Source organism: Thamnophis sirtalis, unplaced genomic scaffold (assembly GCF_051295495.1).
Source record: "Thamnophis sirtalis isolate CommonGarterSnake01/CBP01778 unplaced genomic scaffold, rThaSir2_p1.2 scaffold_8, whole genome shotgun sequence".
NCBI lineage: Eukaryota > Metazoa > Chordata > Lepidosauria > Squamata > Natricidae > Thamnophis > Thamnophis sirtalis.
The window spans coordinates 26,295,904-26,309,177 of NW_028261388.1; positions in this window are offsets into that span (position 1 = coordinate 26,295,904).

A 13,274-nucleotide genomic window follows, 5' to 3' on the forward strand; every position below is an offset into this window, starting at 1 on the left:
AAAATAAGGAGTGTGTTGAGCAAGCTGGAAAACTGGAAATTGTGTGGAAAGGTAAGTATGAAGGGGGAATATAAAGCCAGATAAGTTTATAAAAATTACCTTACTACATAAAGCTTGTAGCAGAAAAAGAATGCCAATTGGAGCCAGACAGGTCTCCAACCTTCGTTGCCAGTGAATCCAACACGTTCTCTCCTTTTCCCCTGGCATGCTTAATTAACCTTAAAGTACCTAGCCACCTAGGGTTTTCACTCTGGCACAAAGTCATGCATAGAGGTGGGTCCTGGCCAGTGTTATTGCCAGTTTGCTCGTGGACGCACTTTTGTGCATACGCACACATGCACAGTTCAATAGAAATTGTTCTGCACATGCGCAGAAGAAGTAAAAAAAAAAGATGGCGATAGCGGCGACCGAGGAACCGTTTGGGGGTGTGGCCGGCCTGGGTCGCTGCCAGTTCTGCAACCCAAGCCGGCATACCACTGTCAGTTCAGCCGAACCAGGCCGAACTGGTAGGAACCCACCTCTGGTCATGCCCAACGCTCACCTGTCCTTGAAGACCAGTGCAAGAAACACCTAGACAGCCAATGCCCCTATGATTCTGTACATAGAGAAACAACAGAGCTTGTGCTCCCAAGTACCTGTATTACAGAGATATTTGTACTATCTTCATCTCACCAATACTGTATGAATACAGTACATAGACACCCAACATGGTGTCTGCCAGGACTCTTTGTTTAACTGGAATCTTGTCTCTATCCCTTAGTGTGACTGTGGTGCTTCTCGACAAAATATCCATCACATTGTGTCCAAATGTCCATCAAGAGCTTACATCAGCCCAATGACTGATTTTTTCAGCATAGACCACCGTGTCCTTGAATGGCTGGGTGGACTGGACATTAACATTTGAACCACTGTAAGTCCATGTATTTGCCATACGTTAAATTTTAAAAAATGTATGAATACCAAGTGTGCACAGCACAATTTTATACTTCCCTGCTGCTTTCAGGCAATAATCTTACTACAACATACAATGTTGTCTGAAATCGTCAAAACCATAGAAAAGTGAAAGACATGTGATGCGACACCCAGAAATATACGGCATACTTCACTTAATCCTCCAGGGAAAAATTGAAGTTAAATGAGGTTCAGGCAGAAGAACACCATGGCTTCAAAATCTAAGGAACTGGTTTGGACAAAACTCAACAGCACTTTTTTGTGCGGCTGTTGATAAAAATAGGATCGCCAAATGATCGCCAATATCCAATGACGAATATGGCACAAGAAGAAGGATTAAAAAACCATTAAACAATGACCTTTGCCTTAAACCAGCTTTAATGAGAATTTAGTTTGCTAGTTAACACTGTATATTATAAATTAGCCAGATATACATTAACTATGTTTCCCTTTTTTAGATTGTGTGTGTGTGTATGTGTGTGCATGCAAATATGTGTATACTTTAAAAATGTTTCAAACCATGTGTATTTTATGTTTTTTTAGTTTAATTTTAGTTTAATTACTAATAGTTTGTATTTTATTAAAACCTTTAATAAAGGTTTTGATACGATACTATATAAAAACCAAACTTTAATATCTTTCTAACATTTCAGTTTCCAAACTCTTTCCAAACCTATACCTCAAGTCTGCAAAACCTTTTCTATTAAATAATACAGTAGTCACTGTTGAGGCCCAATGGCTGAGCTGTTGGTGGAATCTGACAGCGATGAACACTATGGGACTCCTCTGGAGGCTGAGGAAGACTCGGGGGGGGGGTATTCAGAGTCAGAGCAAGGACTAGAGAGGCCTGTTGGCCACCAAGTGGTGTCTGAGTCAGGGAGCAGTGAGGAAGAACAGAGGGAGACTGTCCCTGACGTACGTTATGTCTAGGGCTGCGAGGAGGAGGGAGCAGCTTTGGAAAAAGGGTCACAGAAGGAAATAGGAACAGGTGGCTACTGATTGGCCCCTCCCAGAGAGCTTATAGATGGGGCTTATAGATGGGACAGGAGGGGAATTTTGCAGGAAACAACAATTTACTGCTCCAGCCATGGAGAAAGTTTGGGAGAATTTCGTGAGTTCAAGCCTTGTTTCATAGAGATAGCTTTCCTGGCTCCCAGCCAAGGGGTTGCTTATCTCCCTCCTTAGTTGTGGCAGACAGCCAAGTCTGTGTCCATATATATTGTAGAGGCTTGGGACAGAACAATCACTAGCCATTCAAAGTCATCACTATTCAAAAATAAATAAATGGCTAGAAACAAACAAAGCTACATATTCTATGGCAGCCCCATAGCAATATGTTTTTACACCATCTGGTCTTTTAAAATCCGGTGAAAGAAATAAAGGCTGTCAAATGTTTGGATACTTTTTGTAAGAACAAGCTGCCAGTGGTCTGGAAGTACAGTGTGTGTGTGTGTGTGCGTGCGCACGCGCGCGCGCACACACACACACAGGGCTATGGCTTAGTGAACTCTGAAAAACTGACACGGACTAATGAATTTTGCAGTTGAAGGTCTGAAACCATATCCCAAGGAATATTTACTTTTTCAAATTGGAAATGAATTTAAGTATTACAATACGTCATGAGCCTTCAAAACAAGCCAAACATGTGAGTTTTATAAGGCACAAAAAGGATTCAGGGCAGTGGTAAAATCTAGAAAATTTTCCTGTGGGTGTGGCTTGGTGGGCGTCATGTGACTGGGTGGATGTGGCTATGTAGTCATGTGACTGGTAGGGTCAAAAGAGAGAAACTCACTTTAACTATGTCCTGCTGGAGCAGGGGGTTGGACTAGATGACCTCCAGGTCCCTTCCAGTCCTGAATTGCTGTGCTCTTTCAAGGTATCCTCTGAAGCTGTGTCTAGTGCCAGGTTTGTGGTCCTTCCTCCTTCTCCTTTATCCCTCCCCTCCCCTTCTCTTTCTTTCTTTCTTTCTTTCTTTCTTTCTTTCTTTCTCTCTTCCCTCTGTTTTTTCTCCCACCCCACCCTCTTTCCATCCTTCTTTCTTTCTTTTTCTTTCTCCCTTCCCTCTGTTTTTTCTCCCACACCTCCCTCTTTCTTTCTTTCTTTCTTTCTTTCTTTCTTTCTTTCTTTCTTTCTTTCTTTCTTTCTTTCTTTCTTTCTTTCTTTCTTCTTCTTTCTTTCTTTCTTTCTTTCTTTCTTTCTTTCTTTCTTTTCTTTCTTTCTTTCTTTCTTTCTCTTTCTTAGCACCCCCCCCCATTTTTGGCCTAGCTGGCCTCCGGGAAACCTCCTGGGAACAAAAATGGACCCCCAAATGCTAATAATGCTAATAGCCTTCATTAACTTGGCTGCTACACCAAAAGTTTGCCACTCTTGTTTACTGAGCGTTAAGTAAGATAGTCATGAAAAATCTGGCCATTGTAGATCATCACTGTTGTTCAAATTTCGAAACACAACTTGGTCCCCCAGATTATACTTCTGTCTTTGGGTACTGAAGGATTTCATTCCTTTTAGGCAGCCTTGTGATAAAAAAAACTTAATATAATACATAGTAAATATATTTTTTTTTAAAAAAAGATTTCTAATTTACTGAGCTATGCAAATTGTCAGCAGCCATGGACTGAAAGAGATTAACAATTCGTATTAGATTTGAGTGGAGCTAAATATGCCTGACAATTGCATCTTATGTAAGCTTGCTTCTTTCATTAAGAGTGTGTTTAACAAGAAAGGGAAACAACAAATGATGGCAATATAATCAGTGAAAAGCATGCTCACATTGAGTATACTATACTTAATAAGCGAATAATATTAAAAATAATATCAGACTAATATCCTGGGCCGCGGTAACTCACCTAGTTAGGACACTGAGGCATTGAGCAGTTCAGAGTTTGGCGGTTCGAAACCTGAAAGCACAAGCTGTGGGACGGAAAGAGCTCCCGTCAATTTGTCCCAGCTCCTGCCAACCTAGCACTTTGAAAACCTGGAAGTACAAGTAGATAAATGGGTACCAGTTTTGTGGGATAGTAACAGGGACATGAAAGGAGACCCCTCAGGTATTCCCTGGGCAATGGTGACGTCACTGGCTAATTCTTTCAACCTGGAAGCAGCTTGGTTGGTGCTTCTGACATGAATCAGTGTAATAACAATAAGCAGACTTTGATGGTGGTTTTTAAAACAGTCTAATATGCAGAAAATCTCGCATCTGATCAAAAGTATGTAAAAGCTAGCCTGCAAGATAGCTTTTTTCCATTTTAATTAACTTCTCTAGGGTTTTATAGCAGATCCTCTTCTTTTAATTTATTGAACTTAATCATTGCAGAGAACTAGGAAGATTATATTAATTACCAATTAGGCTAACATACATAGATATTGCATTGGCTACAATGATAAAGAAAATGACAAATCACAGAGATACTTAATTTTAATTTAAATTGGTTTTTTTCCTTGGGATTGGGACTATGGGAAACATGCATACAAAAATAAATTGTTGATTTTATTATTTGTTAGATTTATTTGCTGCCCATCTCATCTCCAGGATCCTCAACAGAGGTGGCCAATCCATAACCAACATGCAGTTTCCTACTAATTTATTTTATGATCAATTTTTATCTGGGAAATGGTCATTTTTAATGAATTATCTGGTTCTCTAGATCAAGTAGGAGTCTGCTGGAGGGAAATTGCTTCCATTTTTATCCTTTTAACAAGCTGGCCAATTATTTATTTGTTCATTTAAAACACTTCAAAATGCCATGAAATCATTATAGCGACCACATTTCTCACTTTTTTTTCATCCTTGCCTTCCTCCTCAACACAATACTTCCTGTGATATCATTATCTTTCCTGCAATATCATCATCAGCTCTCCAGTTGCTCATGGAAGCTGTTTGTGTATCCCAGTCTTGGGAAAGTTGTAATCCTAAATGGTAGAGATTCTTAAAAGGAAAATTAATTTGTATGACATATTGATTATTCTTACCTGTATATATAAATGATGTTGCTAAGGTTTTTAAGAAGCTAGAATATCCTCCAGATATTTTTAGCTCAGCACTGAATTTTCATACTATTATATGCAAACTATGCTGCCATTCCTTCTGTAACTCTAATGGGTTTACAAAGATGCTTCCAAGGTTTATCATCCTAGTGCTCCAAATAATTTCTTTAAAATCAGCTATTCAAAAAGGGCAATGCGGGATTCACTTCAACATCGAAGTGTTGAATCTGGAATGTAGTATCATCAGCTGATGATATCCAGTTGCACCGGCCTGAAGCAGTCATGCTGCTGAAGTCTTATGCCAGCATCTGAAGGGAGATCTAACCTGAATATGACACAACAGGTTGAATTTGAACCCAAGGCAGACAGAGATGCTGATTGTTCATTGAGGTTCTCAATCTGTTCCAGCCTTGTGACACAAGGGAATGGCACTGTTTGGAATGGAGCATTTAATCTGTTGCAGTTTACACATTTATTATTATCATTATTATTAAGTTCAATGATGTGTTTATTATGTTTTCTATCTAAATAATTGTGGTAATACCTTGATGAATGTTTTATCTGCTAATGAAAAAAAAAAATAATCTGGACCAATAGTGGCATCAAAGAATTTAATATCTATAAAGATAATTACTAGAAAATCTGGAGAGCCACATAACTAAGTGGTACACAATTGAGAAAGCAGAGGCTGATAAAGGAAGGAAGGAAATAAAAAGAAAATTCATATCCCTCTATGAAAATGAAGAGGATGAAGGTTTTAAATAGCATAGAGTAGGAGTGGACAGCAAAAAGTTGACCTGGATTCATATATGACACTGTGAGTGATTTGTAATACTATAATTCTAAGCATTTTTTTTAAAAAAATACCAGGTTCTAGCTATGAGTTCCTGGTGAAAATATTCTTCTCCTTCTCTAATAAAAAAGATGAAAGTAGATATTTCACGATCCTTGAAATCCGCCTATAATGTATCAAGGGAATAAAGGCCATGGAGAAATCTTTTCAAAAATACTATGGCAATAGAGATAATTAAAATGTAATTTTCAGCCTTCCCTAATCTGGCTGGCATCCTTGTTATATGCTGAACTACATTCCCCTAATTCCCAGCCAGTATAGTCATGATGCTTATTTGAAATTCGTGGACTTGGCATTCTGTACCCTCTGAACAAGTTGGGAGATGCTGACATTTATTGCTTAAAAATAGAAGCTTCATTTACTGTATATATCTCAAAGGACTCATTGGACTATTTGAAGAAAATTAAAATTAATATAAAGATGAAATTTATGCAAATACAGAGGAGGAGACTTGAAAGAACAAAGTATAGCAGTGGAAAGAAGCTGGGATTCATAATATTACATACCATAGATAGAACTTATTTTATGTGTATCATGATAACAACATCTTCCTTAACCTGAGGACAAGTTGTACTGAACAAATAATTTATATCTTATATGATTTTGCTAAGGATTTTACTTACAATAATTAAAATTTATTTAATTAAAATTAATTAAAATTTAATGCAAAGTGAAAGAAAAAAATAGAAAGAAAAAGTGAACAGTGCAAAGGAGAAGAGTAGAAAAATGACAGAATATAGTAAAGAAAACAAGAACTATATAAAAATGACTTCAACTTTCATCACAAGTATAAACAATGTTTGCAACTCTTCACTCCTCCTTTGTTTACAAAAAATGGTATCTTCATCCCATATCCTATCTCTTATTTATAAATAGATCTATCTTTTTAGTCCTAGAATGAGTAGGAAGTCTATTAAGGGATACCATAAATAATATATCTTATTTTAATCTTGATCAGATAGATCAACTTTATATTCCTTCCTTTTACTTCTAACAGTCTTAATCTTTAGTCCATTTAAATAATGTAGACTTTTGAGTTTTTGTTTCTTCTTTGTCCCTTCACATAAGATTCTTCAAAACTTTAATAGGCCTCCTTTGTAAATCCAATTTAAAAAATATGCATAAAATATCATATCCATATAATAAAGGATATTGCATCCTTTATTAGTACGAGTTAATTAACTATTAATTAGACGTGCTTAGTTAAAGGAAAAAAATCAGACTTTTTTCTTTTAACTAAAATCTTTAGTTTTCTCTAGTGTTCAATTTTTAAAATTACTTACCTTTATTGTATTCTGAGAAAAATCCAAACAATTATATTTTCCATAGGAAAAAGTCTTTATAATTAACTCTAAACCAGTGGTAGTCAACCTGGTCCCTACTGCCCACTAGTAGGCGTTTCAGCTTTCATGGTGGGGGGGTAGGGGTTTGCTGTAACTCTGCTTTATAAATTTTATAAAATAAAGTTACTTCCCTACTTTATAAATCACCATTACTGTGGAACTGGTGGGCGGTTAGAAAATTTTAATACTACCAGAAATACAAAAGTGGGCGGTAAGGTATAAAAAGGTTGCCTACCCCTGCTCTAAACTCTTATTCTAAATGTATCTGGATCGTTAATCTCTTTGCAACTTTCTAAGATCAGTCTTATTTAGCTTTTTCTGTCAATTAAAAAAAATATGATTAAATTTTGATTGATGTCTAGAATTGAAGGCAAACTGACTTTTTTCAGATTGAACAATCCAAAGGTCTCTAACAGCTTAAAAGTAATTAAAAGCCATTTCTGAATGTGATTTGCAAAGAAGTTTGTGAACTTAGTGTCCTTAAAAGGGTGCTGACTGTGGTGGTAAGCAAGATGGTTATTCTCATTGTTTCCTGGTGCTCAAAACCCACTAGCGACCACTGCCTTTTGAACATTTCACAAGGAGCAACTGTTCAGAGTGCATGTAGGTCATGCACCAATCATCTCCTCCAATCATCTCATTTGAATAGCTCATCTATTCACGGTCATTGTTTCAATCCGCTATATCTTCCTTCAGAAGTCATACTGGAAAAATATATTTAGATAATCTTCAAAATTCTTCTTTGCTTGGTGCGCAAAATTTTAAATACAGATTGCTATGTACAGAAAGTTCTCATTGACCTTAACTGGGACAGGTAATTCTGTGGCTGAATGATACAGACTAAATGAAACATCAAATGATCAGATCATACTTACATCAGTCATTAAGCATATCACTGCGCTGAACAACTAAAACTGCTGGGGGTTTGCAGGGGTTTGGGAGAATCTCTAGCTAAGATTCTGTGCAGTTCAGAGAACCCACAAATTCCACTCTTGGCTGACCCCACCCACCCACCCTCTTCCCTTCCAGGAGTCTCCATGCGGCCTGTTTTGGATGCATGCATGGAGGCTCGGGGCGGGCGAAAAATGGGCCTCTGGAGTCTGTTTTCACCCTCCCAGAGGCTCGAGGAAAGCCTCCAGAGCCCGCGGAGGGCAAAAATGCCCCTCGCGCCGTGGTGCAGTATGCCGACTAGGCCACGCCCACCATGCCCACGCCTACCTAGCAACTGGGCAGAGAACCCCTTACTAAAATTTTTGAAGTCCACCCCTGGATATCATATGGCCACTACTTGTAACTTTTTGCTAGTTTCTTCATTGACTTTGCTTGTTGGAAGCCAGCTGTGAAAGTCTTAAATGGTGATCATGTAACTGTGGCGCTGTGAACTTTGCACATGGTGCACCAATTGCAAAGTGACCAAATTGTAACCTTGAACAGTTTGCTGCACAAGATTTCAGTAAGCGAAGACAACCTGTATATCGAATCGCAACCATTCTATAGTTATCAATGAATCAATGAATACAGCTTGGATGCTAATGAAATTGGAAAGCATAAAGCAGGAGCTGCTTATTTAGAACTATAAGAAAGTATTAAATAATGCTTAACTAAAGTTTTATAGAAGTCTAACTAAAATACCAGGAAAACATTATCCAAACAATTAATACCTCTTTGACAACTTGCCAGAGTTGTTTGTGATATATGAAGATAACTTTTATACTTCCCACAGCACACACAAACATAACTTCTGTTATTACTAAATGTAGGTTTTTTTAAGATTTTGAATCTGAATAGAGATTCAGTCCTCTTAAATCAGGGGAGAGTGCAATATACCATGTAATCTCAAGAATAGATACAAACTTTATTATTTTTTCATTCTCAGCTGGTAGCACAAATTGCATTATTGGGTGGGATGAGAGCAGGCGTTAAATCTCATGTAAGAGGCTACATAATCCTACTCTTGCCTTTTCATAGTGCATTCTGTAGAGATCTTGATGTGATTATATATTTCTGTTCTATTTTTTAACCCCAATAATTATATCACTGTAGTATATGAGACTGTACTATTCCATCTTACAGTGAGAGCAGGCTACTTGGTTATCTTTTCTTTTCATAAGGCCAAGTACTTATTAGAAAAGAAGAGGTGTATCTTAAAAGAACAAGACAGAGGTATCATTTGACTTTTCATATGAAATTGTTTGTGTGTGTTTGTGTGTCTAGATGGAGATGTACAAGCACTTACTGACAAAATGTTCCCAAAAGATTATTATGTGAAGCCTTTTTCTTTTCCTCTTCTGTAACTGGAAAACAGTCATCTAAATAGAGATAATGGAAATCTGGTCGAATATCTCCCATCGTTGGAATATAGCTATTGAAGGATACAATTTGTTCAAAAAGAATAATAGTAACAGAAAGGGATGTGTGCTATACCGAAGAAACAACCAGATGGCTTGGGATGAACATTACCTTTGAAAAACCTTGGTAAACTGATGAAAAATCCATAAATGGGAGGCTAAGAAATATCCCTATTTTCAAAAGGTGAGGAGAGGGAAGATTCTGTGACCTATAGACAAATCAGTCTCACACTGACACAATTTAATTTAAAAGCATTTTTAAAAGTGCAATTTAATTCATTTAACTTATTATGAATGTTTCTAAAACGAATTGTCAAAAGAATATTTTCTTTTTTGAGTAAATAACTCCCTTAATAGAAGGTGGGGTGTAGACTAGGGGTGTCAAACTTGATTTCATTGAGGGCCGCATCAGGGTTGTGTTCAATCTCAGGGGGCTGGGGTGGGCATGGCCAGTTTGGATGTGGCCAGTTCAACGTCACTTGTGTCGGGGGGGAGGGCTGTGGTGGTCCAAAAACTCTGTTAGCAAAAACGGGCTCCTGAACCCTGTTTTTGCTGCCACATTCTCCTGCAAACATCTGCCAGCGAAAGTGGAGCACCATTTTCCCTGGTAGAAGCACCGTGGGCCGGTCCTTCACTGTTTCCAGGGTGGCCACACGGGCCAGATCTAAGTACCCCATAGGCCGTATCCGGGTCCTGGGCCTAGAGTTTGACACCCCTGCTGTAGATCCAATTTATCTTGTTTCTGTATAGCAGTAGCAGATTCAGTCAGATTATTAGGCAAGGTAAATGTGAACTGAATGGAATCATAATTGCATGGCTGCATGGCTGGTTCAGAAACTGTACTGGAAGAATGTCCATCACTATATCTTCAGTTTGAAAAGAATTATCAAATGAAGTGTCACATGATTCAGTTCTGGGTCTTGTGCTCTTTGGTATTTTTTGAAATTTAATGACTTAAATAAAGTATTAGAAAGTATACTCATCAAATATGCAGATAACATAAAATTGGGTGGGGTAACTAAGATTCTAGAAGACACCCACCTATTGTTATCTAAATACATTTAAAAATAGTCTAAAAATAACAAAATAGATCTTCAGAGTTGATTGCAAAGTTCTTCACTTATAAAACAAAAAGAATCAGTAGAATGTTGGAGTGTGATAGCATGTGAAATTGACCTTGGGATATTAAAAAGAAAGGAAGGAAGAAATGCTTTCAACCTTGCAATTTAATGTAATCTTATAATAAAGATAGGGCTGATGCAACTGATTGTGCTTCCTATGTACTTCAAGGGGCTAACATCAAACTTGCAAGACTCAAACTATTTATCCCCACCTCTCTTTTTAATCTCCCACATATCATCACACGGTTTACCTGTGGAATTTGCATCATTTATTTCATTGATTTCATTTGTATGCTGCCAATCTCACCTCTTACAACATTAAAAGACAATAAAACCATGAAAAATAAATATTTCTCATAACAGTAAAAGTTACAATTAAAAAGATTTAAAAAACTAAAAATCCTCATTTCAAATGAAATATGAGATAGAAGTAAGATGCAGGTTTCAAAATGGGGAAAAAAGAAAATATAATTTTAGGCTGCACCAAGAGATATATGATGTGGGAAGCCACCCCCTATCCCAGAAGAATGACATATTTTGGGAAATATTAAAAAAGACAGGACAGAATATTTTTCCTAAAGGAAAAATGGGAAAAAATATTAAGGGAGGCAGAAACCAGCCCAAGTCTCCCTGCCCACAAGCAGAAACTGAGGAGACCAGTTTTTAGAAATGCAGATTTGGTAATCCATTCAAGACAGGCTATTTCAAAACTCCTTAGAAAGGATTAGAAAGCAGCCCTCACCCAAGATCCAACACAGGACAAAAGCCATTAGTGACCTTAGGAATTGCCCAGCACCCTTTCAAAACACAAATCCCTTCATTGCACAACCCTAGAACAGTTCAAACTTCAAAGTCACAGAAACCTTTAAAGATCTATCCATTAATTCAACCATTTGTTCAGCTGCACCAGAACCACAAACCCTGGTGGTTCTGTTCACCAATAAATGGACCTTCTTTTCAATCAGCCTCCAGCCTCCATCTTATTTCCATTGCCTTTCTCCTGGCTTGGAATTGAACCAGATGCATTTTCCTTCCAAGAATGGTCTTTCAATCATGATAAATAACAATTCCATTTTTTTGCTGGTACAATCAGATACAACAGAAGTATATCCAGTTCTAGATATCACATTTTAATTTTTAAAAATCACTGAAATTGTAGTAGATAAGTGCAAAAATAATAATTAGAAAACTATAAACTAAATGTTATGAAGAGATTTGAGGGACTAGATGTGTTTAATTCTCAGAAAAGTCCAATGGGAGATTTAATAAATATAATAATTCAGTATAATTCACCTACCTGAAAGGATGTTACATAATAAATAGGTGTGCAGTAATTAATTTAAATTACAGGAAAGTAGCAGATTCAAAGTAAGAGGAAACTGCCTCTGTAAAAGCAGTTTTGTTGTAGAGCCTATTAATTGGACAGGTGGGGCTTCACTTCATTGAAAGTGTTCAATGGAGACTAGACAGTCATTTGAAAAAGCCAGTTTGGTCTAGTGATTAAGGCCCCATGTTAGAAAGTCAGAGACTGTGAGTTCTAGTCCCACCTTAGCCATGAAAACCAGTTGGGTTACCTTGGGCCAGTCACTCTGTTTTAGCCCAACTCACCCTGCATAGGTGTTGCTGTGGGGAAAATAGGACAAGGAAGGTTTATTTAGCATGTTCACTGACTTAGGTTATTTGTAAAAATAATAAAGGTGGGATATGAATAAACAAATTTGTCTTCAATGCTTTAATTTAGATTCCTACGCCAAAGAAGAAGTTGGGCTTTATGCAATAAATTACCCCTTCTAATGTTTCTCAATGATTCTATGGAACATTGCGCTGAAAAGCTCTGAAAGATAACTATTCTCCATAACAATGATACATTTGACAAAGATATATTAACTACCTGCATTGATTTGGGAACTGTGCCATGACTGCTACAAAGTCTTGACAATTTTCCATTGTTATCTACTGGTTAATACATCTTGTGAGCAATAAATGAGGGTAGCCCACTCAAAGTTGTATATGGGTTTTTTTATTTTTTGTAAACCACCCAAAGTCACTGAGATTGAGTGGGCAGCCATATACATTTTCTAAACAAACAAACAATCAAATAAATAAATAAATAGTCATTATTGCCTCAACTTCCCACAAGCCAGGGGGGTTCATTAAGTTGGTCCATCCTATGTGCTTTATGGATGCAATTGGTTCCGACAGATTCTTGGGGCATTCCCAGTCATCTGGAAAGAAGTCTACTGAATGTCTGCTTCAGCTCGGGAATATGAAAGTGGCCTCTTCTGGTTCTCTGACCCTATGGTTCCCTTTAGTTTACAGGAAATGAAGCAGAAGTGATACAGGGAGACAGATCAGAAATACATTTGTCCAATTGCAGGTATGAGCTCATGTCTGAGTCTAAACAATGGCAAAAGAGTGGTAATGCATCCTTACTTCTCTTATTGGATCAAGAAGTTTGTCAATGCTTTGCCTGCTTTGAAAATCTCACTGGCTAGAAAGAAGCAGATGTATGTTTAGTTTTACTTTCTGATTACATTAGTGTAATTCACTCTACTACAGGATGTCTTTAAGACTATTTGGAAGCTAAGTTGGTTCAAAATGCAGCAGCTCACTTATTGCTAGACGAAAATTGTAGTGCTGCAAGAACTAAACTGGTTATCAATAGGCTTCTCGG